The 19,208-nt window shown below is 45.6% G+C and overlaps 1 protein-coding gene and 1 long non-coding RNA gene across 14 annotated transcripts in view; one reads left to right on the forward strand and one right to left on the reverse strand.

The window, feature by feature from the left end:
- Positions 1-6,037, reverse strand: part of LOC141512462 (uncharacterized) — a 50,265-nt gene extending 44,228 nt beyond the window's left edge. For all 3 annotated transcript variants that reach the window (XR_012475499.1, XR_012475498.1, XR_012475500.1), the window contains exon 1: positions 5,861-6,037. This is a non-coding gene — a long non-coding RNA (uncharacterized LOC141512462). The remainder of the gene's footprint in view (positions 1-5,860) is intronic.
- Positions 6,038-7,086: 1,049 nt separating this feature from the next.
- TUT4 (terminal uridylyl transferase 4) overlaps positions 7,087-19,208 on the forward strand; it is an 82,728-nt gene continuing 70,606 nt past the window's right edge. For all 11 annotated transcript variants that reach the window (XM_074221431.1, XM_074221433.1, XM_074221425.1 and 8 more), the window contains exons 1-2: positions 7,087-7,166; positions 16,842-16,932. The gene's annotated coding sequence lies outside the window, so the exon portion shown is untranslated. The remainder of the gene's footprint in view (positions 7,167-16,841; positions 16,933-19,208) is intronic.

Here is a 19,208-nt window from a genome sequence, read left to right on the forward strand (position 1 = left end):
CTCTTTCTTGGTCTTTACTCTCCCTCCTTCAATCCAGTCTCCTCATAGCTGCCAAAACAAAATTCATTCCCAAGTCACATTCCCTACATTAAAAACCTCAATGTCACCTTATTGACTTTAGGATAAATACAGACTCCTCAGCTTGACACTGAAAGTCCTTCCCCTTCTACAGGATCATACAGCTGGAAGAGACTTTAGACCTTAACAAATCCAACCCTTCATTTTACAGATAAAGATCTAGCATATTGGATAGAGGACTAAACTTGGCATCTGAAATACCTGGGTTCAAATCCTGCTTCAGACACTTTCTGGATATATGTATCATTTCACCTTCGTAGTCCTGTTTCTCCATTTATAAAATGTATAACCTCTGAGGTCTCTTATTGCTCTAAATGTATGCTCCTATGAACTGAGGCCCGTGGAATTAGAATTTGAACTCAGGACTTCTGATTATAAATCCAGGGCACTTTCTGCTACAACTCTATTTCCCTACTCCCCACATCAGACCAACAGACACTGTTGTGACTGTGTTCTTTATTTTGTCCATGTCCCAGAACTGCTAATCTACACCCAGGTTCTTGTTCTAAAAGGAAAGTGACCATGTAATTATGAATGAGATGTGAGTTTGGGTCCAGGTGAGACAGTCCTTGACAATCAGAAGCCTTGGTCAATAGTCCCAAAACAAAGCCAGCAGAATCTTCCCTGAAGAAGAGAATGGAACAGGGGTCGGGGATTGCTTCACTAATTCAGGAGCTAGGGAAGAAACAGACTCATATTCTGTAGACAAAGTCAGGATCGGAAAATCTAGAAAACCACCACAGCCAGTTTGGGTCAGTGATGAGTCTGTATAACAGTGCAGCTAACATACTGAGGTCTAAAACATAAGCAAGATCTCTGTGGGGCAAACCATACAGCTGGTATCAGTTCAATAAGTATTTATTAAGTGCCTAATAATTGGGTAGCACTGTGAAAGAACAAGCTTGGACATAAATAGACATGGTCTTTCCTGTTAGAAGGCAAGCTCCGGAGAGTAGGGATTGGTTCATTCTTTGGGGATTCTCAGCCCTGAGTCAGGGCCAGAACCTAGAGCTTAGTAGGTCATTAGTTAATGCTTCTCGATTGATTGATTCAATGGCTGAACAAATGAATGACAAAGCATTACTTTTTATGAATCTCCAACAGTGCCAAGCACATAAATTACAACCAAAAAAGTTGAGATTATTGCCCTGAGTTTACAGTCTAATAGCTACCAATGATTTCTTCATGAGCAAAGCCAATGACTTTTTCTCACTTCTTATCCTTTTTTGACCTCTCTATAGCCTTTGACAGTTTTGCTCACAGTCTTTTTGATCCTCCCTTCTTTCTAGGATTTTTGTTCACAACTCTCTCCAGGTTTTCTTCTAACCTCTTTGACGGACACGTCCGTCTCCTTTTATGGGTTCTCCTCCAGGTCCTGCCCTCTAACCTAGGTGTCCCACAGGGCTCTGACCTGTCCCAATATAAAAAGGTAGCAAAGAGGTGAAGAAGAATGAGGCCTTTGGATTCCTATTGATAACTTTAAAGAGCGGCACCTCGGTGGGATGCAGAAGTAAGGAACCAGATTGTAAAGAGTTAAGAAATAAGAGAGAGGAGAGTAACTGTAAATGGTCTATTGGGGTTTTCAAGTTTGGCCAGAAAAGAGAAAAGAGACATAGGATAATGGGAATGGAAGGATCAAATTTTTTGAGGAGAGGGAAACATGGGAAGGTTGTAGGCAGTAGGGAAGAAGTCTGTAGACAGGGAGAGATAGAAGATAAGTGATTGACAAAGGGGAGCAATTTGTTGGTGAAGATGGGCAAGAATGAGATCACTTGTACAAGATGAAGGGTTTTGCTCAGCAAGAAGTAAAGCCACCTCTTCAGATGAGATAGGGTTGAAGGAAGAGATAGTTACAAAAGGCATTTTAGTAATATGAGATTAGGAAGAGGGGGAGAAAAGGAAATTCGTGGCAAATGTTCTTAATTTATTCTGAAAATGATGAGGCAAGGTTTTTAGTTGAGAAGGTTGGGGTAGAAATAACCATGGGAAGTTTGAGAAGGAATGAAAAAATATGGAAGAGCCACTATGGAGAATGGGGATGGTGAGTTGAGAAGGGAAGGATGGAAAGATTGCCTGGCAGCAGTGAGGGCCCAGTTGAGGTTAGGAGGAATAAATTTGTAGTAGAGCCAGAGCAGTTGCATGATTTTCTGCAGCACAAAGTATAGAAGTGAAAGAGGTAGATCCAAGACAAGATGTTAGAGCAGAACAGAGATGCTAAGGGGCCTAGGGACTCAAGAGAGGATGACAGTGTAGAGTTGAACTAATTCCATAAGGGGTGACCTTAAATAAGGCTTCCTTTACTCAGCAAATAACCCCTTACCCAATAAACTTCAGGAACTCCCTATTTCTTTCAGAGTCAAACACAAAATTTTCTGTTTGACATTCAGAGCCACTCAAAAACTTAGCCTCCAATCTAATTTTCCAGTTTTCTTACATTTTACATCACTGCCTGGAAAATACTGATTTTCTTGTGGTTTCTGAAAAAAAAAAAAACCCAAAACACTCCATCTCTCAGTTGCAGGTATTTTCCCCTGACTGTCTTTTGTGCCTGGAATTCTCTCCCTCCTTACCTTCACCTCCAAGTTCCAGCTTCTATCTGACCATTTTCTATAGGAAGCTTCTCTCAATCCCTCTTAATTCTAGTGCCTTCTCTCTGTTGATTAGTTCCTATTTCTCTTGCATTTAACTTCTTTTGTACATAGTTGACTTTTTGTGGTCTTCCTGATTGGACTCTGAGCCCCTCTAGGCAAGAGCTTTCTTTTTAACCTTTCTTTGAACCCCAGAACTTAGAACAGTGACTGGCACCAGCTTAATAGATATTTATTGGAGCATTTCTAGGAGAAGACTTCTGCTTGGGGGGGGGGAGAAGCAGTAGCTGGGGAGGGAGTGCACAGATAGGTAAATATAAAAATATTGAAATGATACTGTGACCTTGTTGTTGGGGCTCTATGCCTGCTTCTCCTGTGGAACTTGTTGCCCATGTCTGACCAGGTTTGTCACAGATATCCATCTAACATGCTTTCACAGTCATGGTGAGGATAGCAATTGAACATATAGCAATTTTCTTGTACTTCATTCATGCCAAACTAAATTATTAGTGGTCACTCCCCAAACTGGGATGCTATCTCCTCTGAGCATTTGTCCAAGCATGCCTGGTATTGCACTCTCTCCATCTGTCTCCCAGAATTCAGCACTTTCCTTGTCTCCAGTATTCAGCTCAGGTATTGCCTTCTCTTGCCTGGTTTCCCTCCCCATCCAGTTATTAATGTGGCTGCCCCTCTTCTGATAATCTTGTACTCTACCAATCTATCTAGATAGTCTGTAAACCATTATACCGAGGAAACAACATATAGGTTGGGAATCAAAGAATCTGGGTTTGAATTTAGGTTGTGGAGTTTATAGATGTGTGAACCAGATCACACAATTTCATCTCTCTAGGCATCATTTTCCTCACTCTTGGACCAGATGGCCTCTGAGGTCATCCCTTTCCTCCCCAATGCCTGCCACATAGTAGGACCTTCAATTCAACTGGATGACGATAGTGTTTTACAAGGTGTGAAATCCTAGCCAGCTGGTCCCTTCCATGGTCCAGCCAATCCAATCTGTTCAATTTTAAAGGGAACCAAACAAAAGGGCAGCATCTGGAACCTCCCAGCCTCAAGGCGAAAGGAGACTCAGGAGGAAGGGGGACATCTTGAAGCCAGACTGGGGTTCACTAGGTCCCCAGGGTGTGCCCCTGCCATCTAAGGAAGTCTTTGTTGTCCCATTCAACCTTCAGGGGGTCAGCTCAAAGGGTGTGGGAACACACATGAAATAACATCAAATAATGCAAGGCAAAATATAATTAAGTGTTAAATTGTGTGGCATAGGACTCAAAACTCTGAAGAGATTCCTTAGGGGTTCCAAATGTTTTCTAAAAGGAATGATTAATCTGCCTCTGCCATGAATTCACACTCACATACATGTCAACTCATTGCCATTCAATCTAATAAGCAATGAAGCACCTACTAACCGTAAAGAATGATGATGAGTTGGGAAATTGTCCGTGCCAATGAGAAATGGATATTTTTTTTTCCTTTCTTGATGGTATTGTTTCCTTCTGGGTCATTTTTTAAGGAATGGGTCTTGGTAACTGATAAGGGATGTCTTCTTATCAAACTTGTATATACATTACACAAATATATCCTGTACACATGGATGTCTATGTAAATATATAATATTTACATACAATATTCACCTGTATTATACATATACACATATGTATCATAGATATGTGTCAGTATTATAGCTACACATGTGTGGATGAGCATCTATTATCCATGCTTACATAATATACATGCACCTATGGATATGTACATATCTATTAAAGATGGGGGGACCAAAGCTTTCTGAACAACACAAGACAGGACAGGACTTAACCCTGGGTCCTGAAGCTAACTAAGCAGAGTTTTGGAAAAGTGGAAGAGTGCTTTGGGTAGGAAGGATATGAGGCAGAGAAAGGAGCTGTGACCTCATTGATGGAAGGACCTCCAAGACCAAGCATTTTTTGGCGGCTGGAAGGGTGAAAGAGGCACCCTCCATGTACAGAGAGCCCTAGGGGTCAGAGATAGGACTTGAACCCGGGGTACTCTGATTCAAAGTCACTCTGACTCAAAGTCACTCTTCTGTGGCAGAGGGGGATCTGCTCATTTCTTTCTAAGACAATAAAGAAACCAGCCCGTCTACTCTAAGAATGTGCCATCATTCTTAAATTCATTTAATACCTAAGTTCAGGATACAGGGACCTTTGGGGAATGAAGAAGCCACATAGCCTCCCTACCTTTTAGAAGGTTACAATGTAGTCTGAGCGGACTGATGCAAAGAGAAAATGAACAGGACCAAAGAGCCTGGGTTGGCAAATGGTGAACAAGATTTGGGCAGCTAGAATGAGGTTTATTTGCCATCTTCACTGGACCCACTACAGAAGAGAGATTGGTAAACCAAGCCTAGCCTCTACTATGGGGATGTTTATATCCAGCAGTGCAGAAATCAAGGATGGATTGTATGACTCCAAGTCTTCTTACCCACTGTGGCCAGTGGCTAAGAGCTAGGTGTTGACCTCAAGCTCTAAGGCTCTGGGCTGCAGGTGACTGACTCTCTCTCTCTCTCTCTCTCTCTCTCTCTATTTCTTTGTTTCTCCCTTTCCATCTCTCTGTTTATTTCTCTCTCTCTCTCTCATTTCTGTTTCTTTCCATCTCTGTTTCTCTATTTCTCTCTCTCTCATTTCTGTTTCTCTCCATCTCTGTTTCTCTATTTCTCTCTCTCATTTCTGTTTCTCTCCATCTGTTTCTCTCTCTCTCTCTGTCTGTCTCTCTCTTTCTCGTTTCTCTGTTTCTCTCTATCTCTCTGTTTCTCTATTTCTCTCTCCTTTCTGTTTCTCTCCATCGCTCTGTTTCTCTCTCATTTCTGTTTCTCTCTCTCTCCATCTCTGTTCTGTTTCTCTGTTTCTCTCTCTCTCTCTCTCTCTCTCTCTCTCTCTCTCTCTCTCTCTCTCTCTCTCTCCCTCCCTTTCTCTCTCTCTTCCTCTCCTCTCCCTCTCTCCCTCTCTTCCTCTCTCCCTCTCCCTCTCTCCCTCGCTCCCTGTCTCCCTCCCTCCCTCCCTCCCTCCCTCCCTCTCTTCCTCTCTTCCACTCTCCCTCTCCTCTCCCTCCCTCTCTCCTGCCTCCTGGCTTCCCCGGCGGAGGAGTGGAGGGAGCCCACCGAACTTGGGAGGCGCGGACGTCCACTCGGAGCCCCGACACACCTCCTCCCAGCCTGGGCGTCCTCCTCCGGGAGCTGTCACTTCTCAGCCTCTCCCAGCGCCTCTGAGCCTCTCTCCCTCTCTCGGTCTCTCCCGATCCCGGGCTCCGGAGAGCGGCCGGCCCCTCCGCGCTCGGGCCGGGGTCGGAGCGGGCCCGGGCCGGGCCGGGCCGGCGCGGCGCGGCGGGCGGCAGGAGGGCTCGGCCCGTTCGGTAGGTGGCCGGGGTCGGGGGCGGGTGGCCGCCTGGCTGCGGGCGCGGGGCGGGGGGCGAGGCGGGGGCCGGGGGGGGGGCGTCCGGCAGCCCCTCGCGCCCCCCCCACCCGCGCACCTGTCCCGGCCCCGTCCCCAGCCCCGCGCGCCCGGCCGCCGCGGGTCGGGCTCCTGGGCCCCGCGCCCCCTCCCCTCCGCGGGGTCTCCCCCCGGCTGACCTGCTCTTCCAGCCCCCCGCCCCCCTCCGGCGGGATCCGCGAGGCCTAACAGGTGTCCTGGCATCGAGCCCCCTCCGGGGGGGGGGGGGTCTCCGCGCGGCCGCCGGGGCCCCCCGGGCTGCGGGCGGACGGGCAGCTCCGCTCCGCCGGGCCAATGGCCGAGAAGCGGGGGGCCGGGGGCCGGGGGCCGGGGGGGGGGGCCTGGAGGAGGGCCGTGCGCGCGAGCCCCCTCCCCATCTCCGGGGCGGGGGCGGGGCGGGCACCTGTTCCCCGGCCCCTGCCCCGCCGGGGTCCCGGCGCCCGCTCTCGGGGGGGCTCCCCCGCCTGCGCGCCCTGCCGGGGGCGGCCGCCCCGGAGCCTCGGCCCGGGCACCCGGAGGCTCGCGCCCCTCTGGCTCCCGGCGGGAGGGGGCGCGGGGGGCGTTCCCCGCCGGGGGGGGGGCTCGCACCCGCTGCCCGGCTCCGGGGGCGCCCGGGAGGGGGCGGCCCCCCGCGCGCGTGCCGCAGCCCCCGGCCTCGGGCCCGCCGCGCTCCCCTCCCCCTCCCGGTCCCTGGGGGGCGCCCTGGCGCCGGGCCCCGGCCCTGGGGCCGCCCCGCCGGCCCCGCCCCCCGCCGGCCCCGCCCCCGGCCCCGCCCCTCCCGCTCACCTCCTCCGCCGGCCCTCCCCCCCACAATGCAGTTCGCGGCGCGACGACGGCCATGGCGGCAGCGGCGTCCTGAGCTCGTCGCGTCCGGGCCTCCAGCGGCGGCGGCGGCGGCGGAGCGGCGGCGGCGGGAGGCGGCGGAGCGGCGGCGGGGGCGCGGCGGGGCGGCGCGGCCGGGGGCGGCGGGGGGCGCGGCGCGGGCCCGGCATGAGGAGCCGCCGCGCGAGCCCCGCCACAGGTAGGCAGCCGGGGCCGGGGCCGGGGCCGGGGCCGGGGCCGGGGGCAGCGCGGCGGCGGGGCCGGGGCCGGGGCCGGGGCCGGGGCCGGGGGCAGCGCGGCGGCGGGGCCGGGCGGCCGGGGCGCGCCTTCTGCCCCGGAGCCCGCCGGCCCCCGGCTCGGGCTGGGGCGCGGGGCGGCGCGGCCGGGGGCTGCGGACCCTCCCGTGAGCGCCCCCCGAGCGGGCGCCCCCGAAGCGGGGCCGGGGGGGGGGCGGCGGCGCAGCCCGAGCGAGCGCTCCCGCCGGAGCCCGCACGCAGCCGGGGGGCGGCGGGTCGCTGGGCGCCCGCCCGGGGCTCGGGGGGCTGCGCCGGCGCTCCGGGGGCGCGGGGCGGGGGGCGGGGGCGGCGGCGGGGGGAGCGGCGCGGCGGGGCCGCCGAGAAAGTTGCCGCGCCGCCCCCTCCTCCCGCCCCGGAGCGCGGCGCCCCCTCGGGCCGGGCCCGGCTCCGCTCCGGCCCCGGCTCCGGCTCGGGCTCGGCTCCGGGCGGGCAGTCCGGCGCGGCCGGTCCGCTCTGCCCCGCGGCCGGGGGCCGGCGCTGTCCTCTGCGGGCTCGGCCGCGCCTCGGGGGCTGGGAGGGGGCCCCGGGGGCTCCTCGGTGCGGGGGGGGGGCGTGAATGAGCAGGAATGCAGGAGCCCCCTCTCTTTGGAAAGCGGGGTCCGGGGCGGCTGGGGCGCCCTGCCCGCGGCCGGCGGCTCCCGAAGTTCAGGTGGCAGGACCCAAAACGAAACTTCTCCGGAGAGAAGCCAGAAAGGAAAACGAAAGCGGCGCGCGGCCCGCGGCCCGGCCGGCCCCGGGGCCGCCCCGGCCAGATCGGAAGCCAAATCGATCGGCTCGGAGATGCCCCGGTCCAAATAGGCTAATTGCTCACTTGGGAAGGGAAGACAAAGTCCCGGGCAACGTTTTCGGCCGCCCCAACGCCAACTGCCAATGGTCCTCGTTCAGAACAAATTCTTAACCCGGCGTTTGGCTTCCAAAATGCTTTGTTTGTCTAAAAGTCAGTCCCTGACAGGAGATTGAGGAATCTTTCTTTGTGTTGGGAGGAAAGCTAAAGCTTAATTGAGTCTTTTGTTTTCAAAAATGTAGCCCTCTCCGGAGGTGGAGCAGAAAATGTCTGTGGCTATAGGTATCCGAGTTTCCGAAGCCCCTTTTTCAGCCTTTTCTCTCTGCCATCTCAGTTTGGCAGCAAGTGAGTGGTTGGGGAATTTCGTGTGGCTAGTTTGAATCCATCCTTCACCGGATTTGCATTATGGCAGACCAGGATCTTTATGGAGAGAAAGGTGTTGGAATAAATTCCAATCAGAAAGTTTCCAGCTTTGGAGGAACAGATCTCATGATAGCGAACTGCTTGTGACTTGTCTTAATCGTGGTTCAAAGAAAGCGATCAGAAACCATTGTTAGAGGAAATTAAAATCTGATTCCTTCCAGAATCACTTGGATGTACTTACCTGAGAGAGGTTTTTGTTGTTGAAGACACAGAGACAGTCCCTCTAAATCAAAATTCACTTTCCTTCTCTTCCCTCCCCCCATCCCCCCCCCCAAAAAAAAGTCATTCTAGACTGAGGCTGGGGAAAAGGGAAAAGGACATCTCATGGTAGGATTTGTGGATTTTTCATTCTGAAGCCTCCCAAGGAAACAGAATTGTTTTTATCTCACTGATAAAAGATATAGTCGCTGTTTTCCCATCAGAATCCTAGAGAATCATACCATTTGAAAAATAAGAGGCCAGCATGACTGTATGTTGTCAGAAATTTGGCCAATTTAAAAAAAATGAGCAAGTACATAAATGCAAAAATCAAAATCTCAGGCTTTTTTCTTTCCCAACACCAGACTCAGAAGAATGGTCTGAACTGCCATATTTCTCTAAGCACAAAATAGCTATGGAAGCAAGATTCAAATACCATTTTATAGTGCATTGCCCCCCAAGTTTAGTGCTTTCCCACAGTTGGCAAGAAGCATTTCCTGAGAATCTACCATGTGTCTGGTATGGCATCTTATTGATCCTTGCAATAGACTATTCCCACCTTGTAAACTGAAAGACTAAGATTGAATTGACTTACTTAAAATCACAGTGTGACTGAACCTTGGGCTAATGCCAGGACTCTTGATCCAATGACAAATTCACTTGGGATCTAGGAACATGTTGACTTTTTGAGGTTTCAAGGTTTAACTCTAGTGTCTGTCTCTCTCTCTCTCTCTCTCTCTCTCTCTCTCACACACACACACACACACACACACACCCACCCCTCCTCCCTCTCAAAAAAAATTACAAATTACCATTGGATAATGTAAATTGAACTTTTGATAAAAATTACTCTAGGTAAAAGATCCAAGGTAAAATCTTTGCAGCCATAAATCCTATCCCAAACTTAAATCTTTTTAATGTGAATAAAAGTGTTGTTCTTCAGCTTTTTCAGACTCTTCTTCTCTGTCCTGAGAAAAATGCTTTAAGATGACCACTACTTCCCTTAGAATCAGGCCCAGAGGGAGGGATCTCTATTTACTGTTTTCCACCTAAAACTATCTCTCGTACCTACCTCTGGGCAGTTTGAGTATTGGGTACAGTTGCTGTCCCATGGACTTCCACAGTAAAGAGTTTTTCTTGTCCACACTCTAGTGCTAAAGTTTAAGTGTGCATTTGTTCACTATTCACTGCCGGTTCGGTGACACCCCTGGTCCTTGCAAGCAGTCAAGTTCTGGCCTCCAAATAAGCCTGAAAAATTAGGAGATGATAAGGTTTTGCTAATGGGTCTCATCACCTATAAGAAATTTAGGTGCTAATCTGCCTACAGTTGCAGGGATGGTTGAATCTGCTCCAGATTCAAGGCAAGGTCTGGGGGTGGGGTGGAGGGGGATTTTAGCTTGAACTCAAGATGAAGTAGGGAGATGGTGCTTTGTCTAACATTAGCCATCACCCCTTTCTAAATAAAAAGTGACCATCTGTCCTCAAGAGAGTCAGGAAGTTCATCCCTCCCAAGATGACAGTTGTTTTAGGGAGATGTAATGGCCAGTTTCAATTGCTGCCTTTCATTCATGTTAGCTTGTATCAGGACACCACCATTACGAATTTTTAATCCTAGATTCTATAGCATGTTTAGCTCTTGATGATAGTAAAAGTAAACCAAAAAAAAAGCCATTTTCTACATGTGGGTTTCTGATATTAACATTAAGATTTTCATTCTGAAAATCTATGAGATAGTGGAAAGAACAGCATTCATTTAGAATTCCAAGGGTTTTACAATTTGGCCTACCCTTATTATCTGTGTGATCCTGGAAAGGTCATTTTACCTTTCTGAGACTAAATTTCCTTTTCTGTAAACTGAGGGGCTTAGACAAGATGAACTCTTAAGGTCCTTCCTGAAACATTCTTTGGTTGATAATCCCATCTGACTTTACACTCTTATTTGGGGAGGGGGGAGGAAGGAGATATGAAAATATTAATTGCTCACTGTGTGAATTATGCCAAGGAAAGGTGGGTCTCCCTCTTTAGAAAACTCCTAAAACATGTACAATATAAAATATTTTACATGATAATGCATTGGAGCATTACCAGAAAAGAGAATGCTGTGTGAAGTCTTAGGTGGAAGGTCACAACCTGAGTGATCTCTTGCAGGAGATGGTATAGGAATAGGTGAATGGCTTTATATTTTGTATCAATTTCCCCAAGTCCTTTTTGGTTAAATAGTAGCAGTTAATAAGGCAAATGCCGAAAATTATCACATTGTCTCAATTATCGATTTGTAAAATTCAAAATCAGGGATGATTTCAGCTTTTATTTTTAGCCGTTAATAGTTTGGTCAATTGGATCAGCCCTTTAATGATGCCTTTTCACTGGACTTGCCTTGCCTATGATCCGAAGCACCCTGTTTTCTGAGTCTCTAGTAGGGGAAAGGCTAGTCTCTCTGGTATCCTAATTTCCCCCCACTTCTGCCTTGGTTCACAAGTAAATGATAGAAGAGCCAGACTGTTTCCATAAAGTATCATCAGGTCTGGCAGTTACTAGTCCCATGTTCTGATCTAATTGGTCTGAAAATGGTATGTGAGAATCTCTAGCTTTGCCATACCCACATTTCAGTTCTCCCATTAGGGAAGCAGCATCCCAACCATATCACCAGCCACCACAGACAAACAAGTGAACCCACACCAGGTACTCACTACCTATCCCCTGGAAACTGATTGAAACAGGGGAGAAACAAGAAAGCCAATGTATATAGCTTCAGAGAGCTCCTCTGTGACAGTGAGCCCTGATTATCTGTGTTTTCTAGGAGCAGGCAAAGTGTGGGTTGGAAAATTGAAATCTATGGGTGATTCCCAGACCTCATTTTAAAAAACCAGTAATTTCAGTCTGTTCCCTTAACCAAACCACAACTACTGACAAGAAGCAAGATTTTTCTTTTTCCTGACCACCTTGGGTGAAAGTGCTAAATGAGTTAAAGGTTAGGTGGCTGGAGAAAGTTGGAAAAGGCATGGATAATTCACAATCAGCTTCCAAATAAACATGTTATTTGTTTGACTTCAAAATCTTCCTTGTTCACAAGGGAGGTGGGGAGAGGCAGTTCTACATGTGTCTGATCACAAAAGCTCTTTGGATTGACCCAGAGGAGGACCTGGGCAATTTTTTTTAAACTTTCATAATTTTAATTTTAAAAGGTGATAAATCCATTAGACATTTGAGTTCCAATTAGTTTCCCCATTAGAAATATCAAGAATTCTTTGCTTCCTGTTTTAATTTTAGCAAACTTCTAATGTTTATTCAACAAGTATTCATTGATTACTGAATTTGTGAATTATTGGGAAATAATCTTCCTTTGATCTAAGAGTGGGCTTTATTGATCACTGTAGTTATAGCACAAAGAGCAGCCATACTAAAATATGAATCACTTTGAGCATGTTTTCAGAATTTTGCATGTTTTTGTTTTTTAAATATTAGGGTAGGTTAAGTTTATTTAGCCTGTTGCTATTATTCCATTTTAACAAATAACCAGTAATCTCATGTTAGGTTTTAAGGTTTATTAAACATCTTAAGGATGTCTGTTCATTAATAATGCATGCAAACATTTCATTACGTGAGGATATTTAGACCTCTGGTTATTTGGACTATTTTGCTTAGCCAGCAGGATAATGTTATATGCAAATATACTGTCCTTCCTTGTGGATCATGAGGAGTTTCTTATAATTTTTTATAATTTGTGGAATTAAAACAACAGCAGGACATCAGTAAAGATTCCCAGGACTTCCTGATTTATTCGGTTCATTTTCACAAACATTTGTCAGGTGCCATTTAGTTATTCTGCCTTAGTGATTTACTTGTTCTTTTGAATTTCAGGGCTCAATCAAAATGGATGCTTTATGTCAATCTTATGATTTGTGGATCTCAGAAGTCAGACTTTTTTGCAGTCTTGTTCAATTAACAAAACTTTTGGGGCCACGCCTTATAGGTTAGTGTGACTTCCTGATCTGGCTTATAGGGCCATTTCTTACTTGGTCAGCAGCTACCCTTTATGATTAAAATCCTAGTCTCATTGACTGGCTCTAAAGCAGAACTCTTGAGGCTCCATAAAATATTATTTACATATATAACACACCTACTTCAGTTAAGCCTTCTCAATTCCATCCTGGAAGGTCACTAAATCAGTGGAGATCTATGGGTTGTTACTCTTCTAATTTAAGAGCATTTTCTATAATGAACCCATCAGACTTTTATCCTAACAATATCTATTTTTCTGCCTATGTCTCTAATTTAGACAAAAAATATTGGAAGGGATGGGTCTTAAGACATCTATCAGTTACTTAGATTTTCTTCTAGTTAGTTGATAGAAGTGATAGAATTAACCAGTTTGTTGGATCATCTTCTATTATCTGCTGCTAGGATCACAGGACCATAGATTTTCAGCTATAAGGAATGTTGTAATCATCTAATCCACCCCCCCCCCAGATAAGGAGATCAGGGCTCAAAAAGAGATGGGAATTGACTGCCTTGAGTCACACTGTCAACTGCTTCTATTTTTGGGTGTCCAGAGCCCTGAGTTTGAATACCACTAGCAAAGTTAGGGCCTTCCTCCAAATCCAGAGCTCTTTTAACCAAAGCAGCAACAGTAGGCTCTTCACCTAGACTCTCTGAGAGGAGAAGGACAGGAACAAAACTGGACAGGAGTCTCAGTCCCAGTTGCTGGCTTCAAGACCTCCCAGTTTAGGTTACATGTGACCACTGATGTACTTCAATTCCTTGATAATTTTGGAAACTTTAGAGATGATTTAAATCATTTGATTGATAATTCAGTGGATGCCACAATGAAGAAAGGGAAGTTAACTTTAATTCTAGCAGTAAGCTACATTATTTTAAAATACTGTCTTGGCATCAGTGATCACAAGTCATACCCTTGCTGTGACATTTGGAATTGTTTTATAACAAATTCAGGAAACGCCATAGTTCAGTAGTCCCCAGCTGGACAGTTAAAGCCCAGTCCTAGGTAGCAAGTAGTTGCTGTTCTGCTTCAGATGTGTTGGAGATGTGGCCAGAAGCACCATATCCTGCCCTTCTTCCCCACTTGCACTGAAGGAAGTAATTCCTCTCTTCAAAATATTTTTGAGAGTCTTGCCATATTTTATGGAGTAAATCTGTGATGATACTCTTATCTCAGCTTCTCTAGGACTCAGTTTCCTTAATCTGGAAAAAGAAGGAAGTTTGTCTAGCTTATCTCAAAGATCTTTTCTAGTTTTCAAATTCTATGATTCCCAGTAAAGAAGATACTTTTTTTTTTTTTTTTTGGTGATTTCACAAGTGAAAAAGAGGAATTTTAAGCCTGTTAAGCCTGGGTTCAATTCAATCTTAACGTAGTATTAATAGTACCTAGAAAGGAACTAGAAATAGGAGCTTCCCAGAATATAAACTCTCACCCACCTGTGGCCTGGTGTTGATAAGGTAGAGCAACTTGTATTTAGGATTGTAGATTTCTAGTTTTTTATGCCTTCTGATATATCCTGGAGAGCTCAGCAAGAGGAGGTAGAAATGGACCAAGGGCTTTCTGCTTTTTCCTTAGAAAGGAACTGAATGCATTCCAGATCCTGGTTTTTTGTTCTGCATTGTTAAAGCTCCTGCTTTCTCTATCGATTCATTCATTCAGTGGCCTTGGAATTCTCTGTTTTCTCGATCATTAAAAAAAGTCATTTAATAATTATCAATTACTTATTTAATTAGCTATTTAATGAGGCATTTATTATACGAGTTGATCACACTGTTGTAACAGCTGAGAACTGGAGGACACATTCTGAGTCTGTTTTAGGAAGAAGAGTCCCAGGATCTTAGAGCCTCAATTGCTAAACTCTCCATCAACTTCCTCTTTCTGTCTAAGTGGTCTCTAGTAAACTCCATGACAAAATCTCCTGTCGCTTCTGTCTCTCCCTTGACATTCTTCTCAGATGTCTCTGGTTCCTGGATTTCTTTACCACTACTATTTTCCTTCCTCGGTCTGGTCTCTTACGGTAGAGCTTTACCCCATAGTTTCTCGGACTATCTTGTGTCACTCTTAGGAATGGGACCGACAGCTTCATTCTTCAGGAAGAGCCTCAAATTCTTGAATTCTAATTGTACAAGCTTCCCTTTTCCATCCCCTATTATCCTGTCCTCAGAACGATTATCTCACTTTCTTCACCTTAATCAAACTTTTCCCCACTGAAGCCTTGTTTCTGTTTACACCTTTAAGAACTTTCATCCTTCCTAACAACTAGGAGTATAAAGAGGTGGGGAGATCACACTAAACTGGACTAAAGCAAATCACTTAATCAAAGGAATTACAATATCCCCAATTTTTATAAATGTTGAACTTTTCAACCTCTTAAAACTGCTTGTGAATGTTTATTTCAACCTCTTAAAACTGCTTGTGAATGTTTATTCATTAAATACCTAATTTAAAAAGATGTCTTTTCAGTTTGCTTCACTATCCCCCCATTCATTCTTATTAGTCTTATTTGTTCCACTTAATGTTTTCTTACCTTGCTTTGTCTTGTTTTTTCAACTACCTTTTCCCTTATCTTTTTTTTTTTGTCTTTTCTACTCCTCATTTTTTATCTTTAGTCTTTTTGTATCCTCTGTAATTATCCATTATCCTCTTCTTAACCCAAAAGTAGAATCCAGGCCATTATTCTGAACCTGGAGATTGCTCTCCTTCATATGTTCATTTGTTTCTCCCAAATGTTACCCATTTTTCTTTAACATCTGTCATGGTTTCCCTCATATAGGACTCAAGTCTTTCTTCTGATCACGGTAGCCAGTAGATAAGAATAAGTGTTCTGCCCTCATTTATCCTTATCTCCAGTATTATGTTCCATTTGGCCACCATGGTTCAAAATGACATTGATAAGCTGGAGGGTGTCCAGAGAAGGGCAGCCAGGAGGATGAAGGGTTGTGAATCGGTGACATTTGAGGATCTGTTGAAGGACCTTGGTGTGGTGAACCTTGATCACTTAAAGTCTTTGAAGGGCAGTACCGGGGCAGGGCAGATCTGACTTGTTTTCTTTGGCCCTGGGTGAAAAACCAGGGGCAATGAGTGGAAGTCATGTAGAGATCACTTTAGGCATTATTTCAAGAAGAGCTGTCTCACAATTAAATGGGCTGCCCTGAGAGCTGGGCTCCTTATCCTTAGACAACCATTATAGTGAGAATTCTTTTCTGTGTAGGGTTTGCTAGTCTTTGGTGACCTCTTGCAACTCTCAAATACTATGATTTGGTGACTTTTATCTCCACCAGTTTTTTCCCTTGGAAGCATCAGAATTTTACTTATTATATTCAGGTCTCTAAAGAGTAAAATCTTAGTTCCCATTTAAGAACTCCAGTTACCAAAACATTGATAAGGTTTACTTCACCCTGTAGCAGATAAAAGGATTCATGCCTAGACCCACTGATGTGGAAGAACCTCCCCTTCCCTCTTTAGTAAATCTCCCACCTTCCCTAGAAGCCTAAAGGTCTTCTCTACTTAGATTGTCCTTTTATTTGAATGATGCTGTTCTCTCCTCACTCCCTCAGCCCCCAGGTCACTCAAAGAGAAAGTATTTGAAGTGGACTGTGTATATGTCCCTGATAGAATTGACTCATCAGAGGGGGAAAGAGAACAGTTGCCTTAATTGTTAATAAAGAGGCCAAAATCAATCCTTCATGTTTTCCTATTGGGTGAAATGAAGCCTGCCTTACATTGTTTTGTTAGCCTCAATGCTTGTATGGCATCTATACTTTTTTATGGTGATCTAGATGTGGTAAGCCCCACATCCCCTTTGAACCATAGGAGAATTACTCAGGATTGCATTCCCGAATCTGCACAGTTCAGAGAGCTCATAATCCCAATGAAAATCAACATTTGGTTTGACTCCCCCACATAGTGACTGCTTCTTGTTCCTCCTTGTCCCAGAGTCCTTTGTCCAAGAACTCCTCTGCATTCAAGAAGCATGGCCCAGGACTTCCCATGATGGTCCATCTTGTGCTCTTAGAGTGACCTGGGGACTCCTCAATCCTCCTGGTGCCTCCATCTCTGGGGCCTCTCCCTTGAAGGGTCTTCTGGATGAGCAGGCTTTTTTTGCAGGGAATGGCATCTGGAACTTAATGTGCCTATTGTCCATCCCATCTGTGTGTCTCTCTTTTTCCACAGCTCCGGTTTGCCCTTTCTAAAGGCCGAGTCCAAGGGAAGCCCAAGTAGCAGTCATCCTCAATTTGGTGTCCTTGGAGCTAGACTACCCAGGGTAAGCTATTGTCACAGCTCAAAACAAAGCTATCTTGCTAACTTTAATGTCAAAGAATTAACCTTGTCAAGGAAATTTCATGTCTCCTTAAGAAGCATAAAAAGGTATTTAGATTCCTCCTGGGTGTTGCCCAGAAAATTATAGTAACTATAATGCTATTAGTATGTGAGATTCCATAAAAAATATAAAAGCAGTCTTAAATTTTATTAGATTGGAGGAATTTGATTGCAGTGATATTGAGGGATTAATTTGAAAGATATCTCAAGGAGGCAAAGAGAAAGCAAAGGTGTGGAAAATTCTCAGAACCTAAAAATATCTAAAAAAGGCAAATTATATCAATCCACCAGTCAAACATTTATCAGCCACCTATTCTGTGCAGGCTGCTGGTGCTATACAAACAAAGAATAAAATAATTCCCAACTCTCCAAGAACTTGATTCTATCTGGGGAGACATAAACATAGCTCTTTACTTTTCCATCCATATGGATTTTTTATGAGAAGAGTGTACAGGTGAATCTAACCTCTTCTATGAGGTCAGGCTTTTGCTGAGGGAAAGTCTGTGTAAACTACATTTTACCTTTACACGGCCAACTGAAAGATGTAGAGAAGATCCTGCTATGTCTGTTGTTTGTTGAGTTTTTTTTTTAAAAAGCACATTTGATTTCATCATAGCAAAATGCTGCTCCAGATGCTCTTCCAATGAGGCTCTCCTCTCCAACCATCAAAACTACTTAAAGATTACTTGAAGGCTAATCAGCAAGTATCTGTTAAGCAGCTCCAGCTACCAGACTCAGTGGTAGGTGCTAGGGATCCAAAGACCAAAAAAAATGAAGCAGCGACCCCCCCCCCCCCAAAGTTTCTCCCTCTAATCACTGTCCGGTGGATGAGCTCACTAGTGCTGTACACACCTATTGTGCTGATCTTGTGTATAGTCCCATTTGGAAGAGGCAGCATTATCTTTGGATAGTGAGGTCCTCCTTGTTTGTGATAGTTCCCTCCGAACCTCCTCACTTGTAAAATGGGAAAGATATTGACCAAACTCAAAAGAGAGCAAGAAGAATGTCCTTTATCCAGATTAGCATGCAGTTTGGACAGCCTTTCCAGCTCACTTCTCTGTATGTGTGTATATTTGAGTAGATATTACAAGAAGACAATGAGTAGGGGCCAAAATTAAGCAGGAAGAGGAAGGGGAGAGTATGTTGAATTTCTTGGGGAAATTATTCTTAATGATTTAAAAATTTCTCCCAGAAACAAAGACTTATCTTTTTAATGCCAGTATTCTGTTGGTGATGTATGTCTGCAAGTCATTGAGCAATAGATTCTCAAAAGAATTAAAAAAGAATATGATTCAAAGGCAAATGGAGAAGCACATGGTGTGAGCAGACTGTGTGTATTGTATGCATTAGGAACTATGAGAAAGAACCAAGATAAAAGGAGGCCATGAAAAAAGGTGGTAAGAGTGAGACTTAACAGTCAGCAACCTGTGTAAATGACTGACTGGATGGGTGTCCGTCTGGTCAGGAAAAACCGAGGGGGGCCTCCTCAACCCCTTAGAGACCCCCCCCCACTCTGGTGGACCTAGAGAGAAGCCTGGAGAGGAATTAAGCAGCAGGAGAAGCAGCCTGACTCCATAGAAGGGAGAGCTTGTGTCCAATGAAGGCCCCTTCTGGGTTGGAAGGACTAGAAAGCTGAAGTGAGTAACAGGTGACCTACTTTCTACGTCTAAGGTTAGAGGTCACCTCCTTATTCCCAGTGACAGGAGAAAAAGAAAAAAAAAGGATATCATTAAAGGAAAGTGGCAGGGACTCCACTTGAAATAGCTATCTTAGTGTTCTCCATTATAGCACAAAGCCTTGTGATCCGGAAAGGAGGGTTAAATTTCTTATGTTAGGTAACTATAAGTTGACATTATACTATATATTATTTTTATTGACATGTGGTTTTTGATTCATTGGATCAAGCACAGTAAATTCACAATTAAATCTCCCACAGTATACAAGCCCTGTCATACCTTATCTAAGTTGGCATTCCTAAATTTACAAATTCATAACTAATAGATTGTGAAACTTAGTGACTAAATAGTTCAGAGATTTACATTTGAATTCAGTATCATTTGCTTTTCCCTACGGGGGCAGGGAGGGGGAAGGTTATTTTTATTTGTTCATTATTAATTTTTATTAAGTAGGTTTTTAAAATATTATGTGGATCCTATCTGGATTTGAGCATTTTATTTTCTAGCAAGCTGAAGAATGAAAAATCCTGGTGTTTCTAAAGTT

Source organism: Macrotis lagotis, chromosome 2 (genome assembly GCF_037893015.1).
Source record: "Macrotis lagotis isolate mMagLag1 chromosome 2, bilby.v1.9.chrom.fasta, whole genome shotgun sequence".
NCBI classification, from domain to species: Eukaryota; Metazoa; Chordata; class Mammalia; order Peramelemorphia; family Peramelidae; genus Macrotis; species Macrotis lagotis.